Genomic DNA, 11,337 nt, shown 5'->3' with positions numbered 1-11,337 from the left:
AAGGGCCATCACAGAAGTTGGGAAGAAAAACATAGGTACAAAGAAGGTAGCTGTGAAGAAACCATGGGTAACAGAAGAAATACTTCAGTTGATTGATGAAAGGAGGAAGTACAAACATGTTCCGGGAAAATCAGGAATACAGATATACAAGTCGCTGAGGAATGAAATAAATAGGAAGTGCAGGGAAGCTAAGACGAAATGGCTGCAGGAAAAATGTGAAGACATCGAAAAAGATATGATTGTCGGAAGGAAAGACTCAGCATACAGGACAGTCAAAACAACCTTTGGTGACATTAAAAGCAACGTTGGTAACATTAAGAGTGCAACGGGAATTCCACTGTTAAATGCAGAGGAGAGAGCAGATAGGTGGAAAGAATACATTGAAAGCCTCTGTGAGGGTGAAGATTTGTCTGATGTGATAGAAGAAGAAAGAGGAGTCGATTTAGAAGAGATAGGGGATCCAGTATTGGAATCGGAATTTAAAAGAGCTTTGGAGGACTTACGATCAAATAAGGCAGAAGGGATAGATAACATTCCATCAGAATTTCTAAAATGATTGGGGGAAGTGGCAACAAAACGACTATTCACGTTGGTGTGTAGAATATATGAGTCTGGCGATATACCATCTGACTTTCGGAAAAGCATCATCCACACAATTCCGAAGACGGCAAGAGCTGACAAGTGCGAGAATTATCGCACAATCAGCTTAACAGCTCATGCATCGAAGCTGCTTACAAGGATAATATACAGAAGAATGGAAAAGAAAATTGAGAATGCGCTAGGTGACGATCAGTTTGTCTTGAGGAAAAGTAAAGAGACGAGAGAGGCAATTCTGACGTTACGGCTAATAAAGGAAGCAAGGCTAAAGAAAAATCAAGACACTTTCATAGGATTTGTCGACCTGGAAAAAGCGTTCGACAATATAAAATGGTGCAAGCTGTTCGAGATTCTGAAAAAAGTAGGGGTAAGCTATAGGGAGAGACGGGTCATATACAATATGTACAACAACCAAGAGGGAATAATAAGAGTGGACGATCAAGAACGAAGTGCTCGTATTAAGAAGGGTGTAAGACAAGGCTGTAGCCTTTCGCCCCTACTCTTCAATCTGTACATCGAGGAAGCAATGATGGAAATAAAAGAAAGTTTCAGGAGTGGAATTAAAATACAAGGTGAAAGGATATCAATGATACGATTCGCTGATGACATTGCTATCCTGAGTGAAAGTGAAGAAGAATTAAATGATCTGCTGAACGGAATGAACAGTCTAATGAGTACACAGTATGGTTTGAGAGTAAATTGGAGAAAGACGAAGGTAATGAGAAGTAGTAGAAATGAGAACAGCGAGAAACTTAACATCAGGATTGATGGTCACGAAGTCAATGAAGTTAAGGATTTCTGCTACCTAGGCAGTAAAATAACCAATGACGGACGGAGCAAGGAGGACATCAAAAGCAGACTCGCTATGACAAAAAAGGCATTTCTGGCCAAGAGAAGTCTACTAATATCAAATACCGGCCTTAATTTGAGGAAGAAATTTCTGAGGATGTACGTATGGTAGTGAAACATGGACTGTGGGAAAACCGGAACAGAAGAGAATCGAAGCATTTGAGATGTGGTGCTATAGACGAATGTTGGAAATTAGGTGGACTGATAAGGTAAGGAATGAGGAGGTTCTACGCAGAATCGGAGAGGAAAGGAATATGTGTAAAACACTGATAAGGAGAAGGGACAGGATGATAGGACATCTGCTAAGACATGAGGGAATGACTTCCATGGTACTAGAGGGAGCTGTAGAGAGCAAAAACTGTAGAGGAAGACAGAGATTGGAATACGTCAAGCAAATAATTGAGGACGTAGGTTGCAAGTGCTACTCTGAGACGAAGAGGTTAGCACAGGAAAGGAATTCGTGGCGGGCCGCATCAAACCAGTCAGTAGACCGATGACTAAAAAAAAAAAAAAAAATATTACTGCCAAGACTTACTGCAATATCGCGGAAGCAACAGCAGCCTTATCACACGACCTCGTTCAAACCAAGTGAGCTGTTCATAATGGCGTCTTCGTCGTTCAAGTGGCTCTAAGCACTACGGGACTTAACATCTGAGGTCATCAGTCCCTTAGGCTTAGAACTGCTTAAACCTACCTAATCTAACGACATCACACACAGCCATGCCCGAGGCAGGATTCCAACCTGCGACCGTAGCAGCAGCGCGGTTCCTGACCGAAGCGCCTAGAACCGTTCGGACATAGCGCCCCTCATCTAAGTCGCCTTAAAGGCATGCTTGACTAACGTCAGTTCACCACATCCAATCTCAAAGATAACTGACGCTCACGACCGTTACAGCGTGTATTTAAGGAAAACCCGTCCAGCGTTCTCATAGTGGCGCTACTAGCGTCACTCTTAGGCGACTGGTGCGAAATTTTAGCAGATGTCATCCTTCAGTTGTAGAAACACGCCTATCGTTTATCTCGCGCAACTCCTTCTCACTGAAACTTCCTGCCAGATTAAAACTGTGTGCGGAGCTAGACTCGAACTCGGGACCTTTGTCTTTTGCGGGCAAGTGGTCTACCAACTGAGCTACCCAAGCACGACTCACGACCCGTCCTCACAGCTTTACTTCTGCCTGTATCTCGTCTCCTACCTTACAAACTTTACAGAAACCCTCCTGCGAACTGTTGGCTTTTTTTCCCGATGGTGCGTAATTATACGTCACCATTCGTATGTAGCTGATACGCTGCCAACACGAAGTAGTAACTTAGGACAAAGCGAATTTCTTAAGACTCTGCTATTTGCAAATAACCTGTTGCTTATAGCTAAAACGGAGTGCAGACAGCGTTACGTGACTTGCAGATGCGCTCAACTCAATACAATCTACAAGTTACCATAAACAAAACAAAGCTGATGTTTTTCGTAGGAAGAGACTCCGTAACAATCAAAATAATGACCAACTAACTGAAAAAGTCCAGCTTTACATACATTTGTTGTAATACACTACTGGCCATTAAAATTGCTACACCACGAAGACACGAAATTTAACCCACAGGAACAACATGCTGTGACACGCAAGTGATTAGCTTTTCAAAGCATTCACACAAGGCTGGCGCCGAAGGCGACACCTACAACGTGTTCACATGAGGAAAGTTTCCAACCGATTTCTCATACATAAACAGCAGTTGACCGGCGTTGCCTGGTGAAACGTTGTTGTGATGCCTCGTGTCAGGAGGACAAATGCGTACCATCACGTTTTCGACTTTGATAAAGGTCGGATTGTAGCCTATTGCGATTGCGGTTTATCGTATCGCGACATTGCAGCTCGCGTTAGTCGAGATCCAACGACTGTTACCAGAATATGGAATCGGTGCGTTCAGGAGAGTAATACGGAACGCCGTGCTGCATCCCAACGGCCTCGTATCACTAGCAGTCGAGGTGACAGGCATCGTATCCGCATGGCTGTAAGTGATCGTGCAGCCACGTCTCGATCCCTGAGTCAACAGATGGGGACGTTTGCAAGACAACAACCATCTGCACGAACAGTTCGACGACGTTTGCAGCAGCATGCACTATCAGCTCGGAGACCGTGGCTGCGGTTACCCTTGACGCTGCATCACAGACAAGAGCGCCTGTGATGGCGTACTCAACGACGAACCTGGGTGCACGAATGACACAACGTAATTTTTTCGGATGAATCCAGGTTCTGTTTACAGCATCATGATGGTCGCATCCGTGTTTCGCGACATCGCGGTGAACGCACATTGGAAGCGTGTATTCGTCATCGCCATACTGGCCTGTCACCCGGCGTGATGGTATGGGGAGCCATTGGTTACACGTCTCGGTCACCTCTTGTTCGCATTGACGGCACTTTGAACAGTGGACGCTACATTTCAGATGTGTTACCACCCCTGGCTCTACCCTTCATTCGATCCCTGCGAAACCGTACATTTCAGCAGTTTAATGCACGACCGCATGTTGTAGGTCCTGTACGGGCCTTTATGGATACAGAAAATGTTCGACGCTGCCCTGGCTAGCACATTCTCCAGATCTCTCACCAATTAAAAACGTCTGGTCAATGGTGGCCGAGCAACTGGATCGTCACAATACGCCAGTCACTACTCTTGATGAACTGTGGTATCGTGTTGAAGTTGCATGGGCAGCTGTACCTGTACACGCCATCCAAGCTCTGACTCAATGCCCAGGCGTATCAAGGCCGTTATTACGGCCAGAGGTGGTTGTTCTGGGTATTGATTTCTCAGGATCTATGCACCCAAATTGCGTGAAAATGTTATCACATGTCAGTTCTAGTATAATATATTTGTCCAATGAATAGTCATTTATCATCTGCATTTGTTCTTGGTGTACCAATTTTAATGGCCAGTAGTGTATGTAAAACAGAAGATGGATTGTAGAGAGCGCTACATGACTTGCAGATGCGCGCAACTCAATATAATCTACAAATTACCATAAACAAAACAAACCTGATGTTTTTCCTAGGAAGAGATCCCATAAGGGTCAAAATAATGATCAGTAATCAACTAACTGAAAAGTCTAGCTTTACATACCTTTGTTAAAATACATCTTTTGGCAATAACAGAGAAAATTAAATAAATTCCAAATGATATGTGGCACCATAAGCACAACATTATGAAACAAAACCTGGATGGACGCCCACCTCAAATTGAATAAAGTGATGGCTGTCTCCAGACTGCAAAATAAGAGAGAGGGATAAAAGCAGCGTGAAAGCAGATGAAATGAAAATTCTAAGGTCTGTAAAAGGATGTTCTAAACAAATTTGATTTAGAAAAGAAGAGGTTACAGAATAGTTGCAAATGTACAAGGTGTACAACTTTTCTTCCGCCGTTTGCCGATAGGTGTCGACAACGTTAAGTAGCGGTCGAAAGGAACAGTTTGCAGACGTCAGGCCGTTAGCTTGGACCTCGGTCAACATAACCTCATTCATACATTAGTCGATTTGTGTCGGCACCATAAAGTTGTTCTTGATTGAATATGTCAGTTTACGAGCCTAATTCTCGTCATTGGCGAGAGGTGCTACTGTTTTGTTTCAATATGAAGAAAACAGCGGCTGAGTCTCATCGAATGCTCTCAAGTACGTATGGTAAGGAGGCTATTAGCGAACGTGTCACGTTTCAACGCTTGAAGAACGGTGATTTTAACGTCGTACACCGGCATAGTGGTGGAACAGAGAGTGTTTTCGAAGATGCAGAATTGGAAACATTGCTGAGTGAAGACTCGCATCAAACTCTTGAAGAATTGCACGATTTGTGGGAGTGTCACAGGAAGCCATTTCAAAACGCCTCAAGGATATGGGCATCATCCAGAAAGAAGGAACTTGGGTCCTGTGTGAGCTGAAACCAAGAGACATTGGACGGCGTTTGTGTGTTTGTGAACAGTTGATTCAGAGGCAAAAACGGAAGTGATTTCTGCATCGCTTTGTAACCGGGCAGGGAAATGGGTTCATTACGATAACCCTAAACGCAAAAAATCATGGGGATATCCCGGCATGCTTCCACGTCGACGGCTAAACCGAATGTTCACGGCTCCAAGATAATGCACTGCATTTGGTGGGACCAGCTCGGCGTCGTGTTCCATGAGGTGTTAAAACCAAGTGAAACAATCACAGGTGCTCGTTACCGAACGCATTTATTGCGTTTGAGCAGAGCATTAAAAGACAAACGGCCGCAATACTGCGAGAGGCACGATAAAGTGATTTTGCAGCACGACAACGCTCGACCCCACGTTGCAAAAGAGGTCAAAACGTACTTGGAAACGTTAAAATGGGAAGTCCTACCCCACCCGCCGTATTCTCCAGACATTGCTCCCTCTGACTATCACCTGTTTAGATCAATGGCGAATGACCTGGCCGACTAACACTTCCGATCTCATGAAGAAGTCAAAAATTGGATCGATTTTTGGATCGCTTCAAAAGCTGTACAATTTTTTCGACGCGGGATTCGTACACTGCCGGAAAGATGTCCAGTGATGGAAAATACTTTGAATGATACATGAGTAACCAAATTGTTTCATTAAAGCCTCAAATGTTGGGTAAAAAACGGCGGAAGCAAAGTTGTACACGTTGTATAATCTACAGAATAAAATACGACTACATTAAGAAGAGGACAAGCTATTTGGAACGTAAGAGTGGAAGAATACAACCAAACGCAGCGAATAGGTAAAAGCCAGCTGGAAGTAGAAGGGTGAGAAAACACAAAAAAGAGGGTAATAAATTCTATGAAATCGGAATTTATCACTAAGACCTAAGCCTTGCTGGGAATTAGAAGAAGAAGAAGAAGAAGAAGAAGAAGGAAAAAAAGGAAATAAACAGAAAATAAAAATTGAAAAAATCGACGACCGCGAGACTTGGAGGTTGTGCTGGAGCAGTGGTCATTAAAATTTTTTGCTCAGGAACCGAGACTGAAACTGTGGGGTGAGACCTCGGCCCGGATATCTACCGACGTTAATATTAAGTGGTAACATGCATAAAGCAGTGGCCGCGGTGGTGGTAGGTACCTGTGGGAGCAAACTGCAGAGGTCATCAGTCCCTAGACTTGCACACTACTTAATCTCAATTAAACTAACTTACACTAAGGACAACACACACACCCATGACCGAGGGAGGACTCGAACATCCGACGGGGTGAGCCGCGCGAACCGTTTCACAGCGCCTCAGACCGCGCGGCTACCCCGCGCGGCATATAAATTAGTGTGTTATGAGCCCCCAGTAGAGTAGCTGTAACAAATACGCGGTAAGTTGGCCGCCGATCCGTAAGTACTGATCGTTAAATGTCGACATCATTCGGAACACTTCGTGACAACTGTGCTGTGTCTTAAATTGCTGCCATCCTCAGCTACCTCGAAGTTGTAATTGCCATACAAAGTGCTGTCATCTTTGTGAGCGGACGTTTAATTGATTAATGACACTGATTGTACTTATAAACTGTTCAAAGGAATTAAGGCTATATGCGACTTTGAACGTCTGCCGTACTCCACTGAGCAGTAATTGTGGACTGGTTATGTTACCTATTTAGACCTTTATCTTTCAAAAATTCGTTTCACAACAAAACATCATTACATCCTCGTTAGTTTACAACGGTAATGTTCGACGCGCGTCGAAAACAAAGTGGTAACAATCATTCATCCAGTTATCCTGGGTGCATTTCACTGACACTTTCAGTAAACGATATGCCCTCCGGGAGCGTCTATCATTGTCTGACGCCTACCGTTGTCACCCTGTGGCATCCGTTTCCATTATTCAATAAGAGTTCTTGTACAGTCTGTGTTGGAACAGGACGACCACGAAGACATCTGTCAAACGTGTCCCATACAGGCACGATCGGGTTTAGGTCGGGACTCACTGCTGGCCGTTCCGTTACATCAATGTCCAAGATTCATGACATACCTGCTGGGCCAGCCTACAATTCGCTAAGGCATTTGACACCGTCCTGCATTGCCGTTTAATGAAAAAAATACGAGCTTACCGAGTATCGAAGCAGACCTGCCATTGGATTCAAGACTTTCTTGCAGATAGAACTCAACACATCGCTCTTTACGGAACTAAATTGACAGATGTAAAGGTAATATCCGGAGTACCACAGGGAAGTGTGATAGGACCGTTGCTGTTTACAATATATACTGTATAAACGATATAGCAGAAAGCGTCGGATGCTCTTTAAGGCTATTCCCAGATGATGCAGTTGTCTATACTAAAGTAGCGACGCTAGATGATGGTAAGAATTTGCAGAACGACCTGCAGAGAATCGATGAATGGTGCAGACTCTGGCAGTTGACCCTGAACGTAAATGTGTCATATATCATATATATAGGAAAAGAAATCCACTACTCTACAGCTACACTATTGGTGACAAACAGCTGGAGATAGCGTCTGCCGTAAAATATCTAGGCGTAACTAGCCAGAGCGACCTTAAGTGGAATGACCATATAAAACAGAGTGTGGGAAAAGCAGACACAAGACAGATTCATCGCAAGAATCTTAAGAAAATGTAACTCATCCACGAAGGAAGTGGCTTACAAGGTATCGACCGATTCTTGAGTACTGTTCATCTGTCTGGGATCCCTATCAGGTAGGACTGATAGAGAAGATCCAAAGAAGAGCGGCGCGTTTCGTCACGGGATCGTTTAGCTGGAGAGAGAGCGTTACCGAGATTCTAAACGAACTTCACTGGCAGACGTTACAAGAGAGGCGTTGTGCATCACGGAGAGATTTACTACTGAAATTTCGGGACAGCACTTTTCAGGAGGAGTCGGATAGAATGTTACTTCTCCCCACATACATCCCGCGTATTGACCACGAAGAGAAAATTCGAGAAATTAGGGACAATACAGAGGCTTACCGACAATCATTCTTCCCACACACTATTCGTTAGTGGAACTGGGTTGGAGGGATCAGATAGTGGTACCGAAAGTGCCCTCCGCCACACACCATGCTTTCGGAGTATGATGTACATGTAGATGTAGAACGCCGGTCCTGATATTAGAAGGGAGTTAGGTATACGACAGTAGGCAGCGTTCACCACATGCTCCATCAAGATCTGTTCGATGTATTGTGGCAGGGAGACCGTGGACAATGACAAGATCTGTATGGCTATCAACAAAGAAGCCTCTTCACAACATCACAGAGCCTTGGAATGTCGATTCCCTGGAGAGCATTTGTCAGGTATCGCTCACGACGGGTCTCCGCACACGATCATGGCCATCAAGGAAAACCTAGATCAGGATGGCCGGACGCGGGTTTCAACCGTCGCTCTCCCGAATGCGAGTTTAGTGTGCTAACCACTGCGCCACCTCGCTCGGTCTCTCTTTAGGGCACAACTGTAAATTTGTACCTCTTGAGCGCGCTGTGGAGTGCGAAGAATAGGTTTTGTTTCTGAATGACTTCAAATTAAGAACGAAAATTAGGTAGGAAACTCATCGAAACCGAAGAGGTGCTCAAAGAGGCCAGACAACGAATTGAAAATGGAGGAAAGAAACAAAAGTTGCCGCTGCATTTGGTACTAACGAGTCTGCTTTGAGGAAAAGACTGAAAGCTGTGAGTAGAGAGCATAGATTTTGGAGCTTCCAGGGGACTGGGTCGAGTGATACGAACAGTGCTCCTAATTTGAGGGTGATATTGCGGTCATTTGTGACATTTGGTACTCTAAGGGCGTGTTTTGAGTAGTCTTAAGCGCAACTGAACGAAAGAGCGCGCATTTCCCGTCCTTTGTATTTTTGAAAAGTCCAATAAAAGTATTATCGTTCTGCTACTGTAATTTACTGAACATGTAGATTTTTGTGGTTCAACAGAATGAGAAATGAGGAGGTGCTGAGCAGTTTAGGAGAGGAGAGGAACTTGATGAGGATGATACTGAAGAAGAAAGCATCTGAGACACGTATTATGAAGGAATTGTCTGCTACAGAAATATAGTGGAGGGGAAAGTAGAAGGACAGAGAGGAACAGGATGAAGAAGGTTTGGAGTGTCAACTGACGTGAAGAGAGGAAAAAGTTGGAATCAAATGAAGGCAGATGCTCAGGACAGAAAGATATGGTGGACGTCCAGTTGAAACCTGTCTGAGGACAGGTTTACTGAAAGAAAAATCTACTCATTAAGAGGTGTGATCCTACGTTAAATGTTTAATACAATAAGTCAAGTTAGAAATAGTTCAAAATGGTTCAAATGTCTCTGAGCCCTATGGGACTTAACTTCTAAGGTCATCAGTCCCCTAGAACTTAGAACTAATTAAACCTAACTAACAGAAGGACATGACACACATCCATGCCAGAGGTAGGATTCGAACCTGCGACCGTAGCTGGCGCGCGGTTCCAGACTGTAGCACCTAGAACCGCTCGCCACCCCGGCCGGCTTTAGAAATAGTGTATATGTCTCGAGGGAAGGTAACTTCTAAACTGTTCAGAACTTTTTCTGTTCGTGTAATGATTCGTTTAAATGTAAGGAGTAACACAGATTAGAGAAACGTTTGCCGCACCTTTGAATGATGCTCGAAATCACGTACAACAAACGAAGGGCAGACTGAGAATCTCTAGTAGTCTTTAAAAAAGTTAAACGTTTAACATGAAATTATCAATCGGTCCGTCATTCTTTGTACATGATTTCGAGTATCATTGAAATGCTCCTCTAACCCATTTTATTTCTTACTTTTAGACAAATCATTTCATAAAACATTTCTTTCCAAAAACAATTTTTGCTAGTGTTCTTACACTTTGCGCTGTCCTATTTTCTTGAGGTACCCTCCTGATCTCACATTCGGTGAACATATTTTTGTTTACTAGTCGGCGCCATAGATGACGTGACTTCGGAAGCCACGCAGAGAGATTCCACCGGCCGGTCCACCTGACATATCACGTACGTAGAAGTGCCTCACACCTAGAACGGTCACCTTTAACAGAGGATTATATTTTATATGGCGCGGTGATCTCATTTGCGTGGAATGCGATTCGCATTCACGACTGCCGAAGGTAGTTTTCACTTTGCGACTCGTGTAGACATCATCAGCTCTTACACTACGTAGCGATAAAAACAGGACCATAAATTCGTGCACTTTGTTACGATGATATTCACAGGAACGGAGAGATGTTCGCAGTTAGTGCCTCGTGTGACGTTAAACACTTGCATGTTTACGATTTAGTCGCAACTCGGAAAGGAAAAATAGCCTTTGTCGCGTTACGAGGTGTTCTGCGGTGGTATTTCCTTTGTCAAAAGCGCACATCTTGTAACTGTCTCTGTTGAGCAGTTGAGCTAACCGTTTTTTATTTTTTTGGCCTGTATACTTTTCGTATTGGACCAGGTTATCCAAAATTGTTGTTAGTGATTTCTAGTCTTGTTAATATGAAAACTCCAGAACTAATATTAGGTTTTGCAAGCCATTTCGTTTTTTTAAAGAAGAAATATTAGAATTATCAGGAAATCTCTCTAATTAAATTAACTAGAAGAACGATATACAGCATAATGGAAAAGAAAATTGATGATTTGTTAGATGACGATCAGTTCGGCTTCAGTAAAGGTAAAGGCACCAGAGAGGCAGATCTGACGTTGCGCTTGATAGTGGATGATAGACGTAATAAAAAGCAAGAGAGCTTCATAAGATTTGTCGCACCTACGGTAATATAAAACGGTACGGGTAAACAGGTGTACCCTAGAGAGAAAGATGGGAATGTACAAGGTGTCCATAATTAATGTTTCAGTTTCAATACTCTGTAGAGAACAGAAACACCGTTCAGAATGAATTGTGGGCTCCATGTGGTTCCCAAGTCGTGCAGCGACCGTAAACCATAAAATTACCAAATATGCAGCAACCAGTCGCAAAATCATGTT

Source organism: Schistocerca americana, chromosome 9 (genome assembly GCF_021461395.2).
Source record: "Schistocerca americana isolate TAMUIC-IGC-003095 chromosome 9, iqSchAmer2.1, whole genome shotgun sequence".
NCBI classification, from domain to species: Eukaryota; Metazoa; Arthropoda; class Insecta; order Orthoptera; family Acrididae; genus Schistocerca; species Schistocerca americana.
This window is presented reverse-complemented; position numbering follows the sequence as displayed.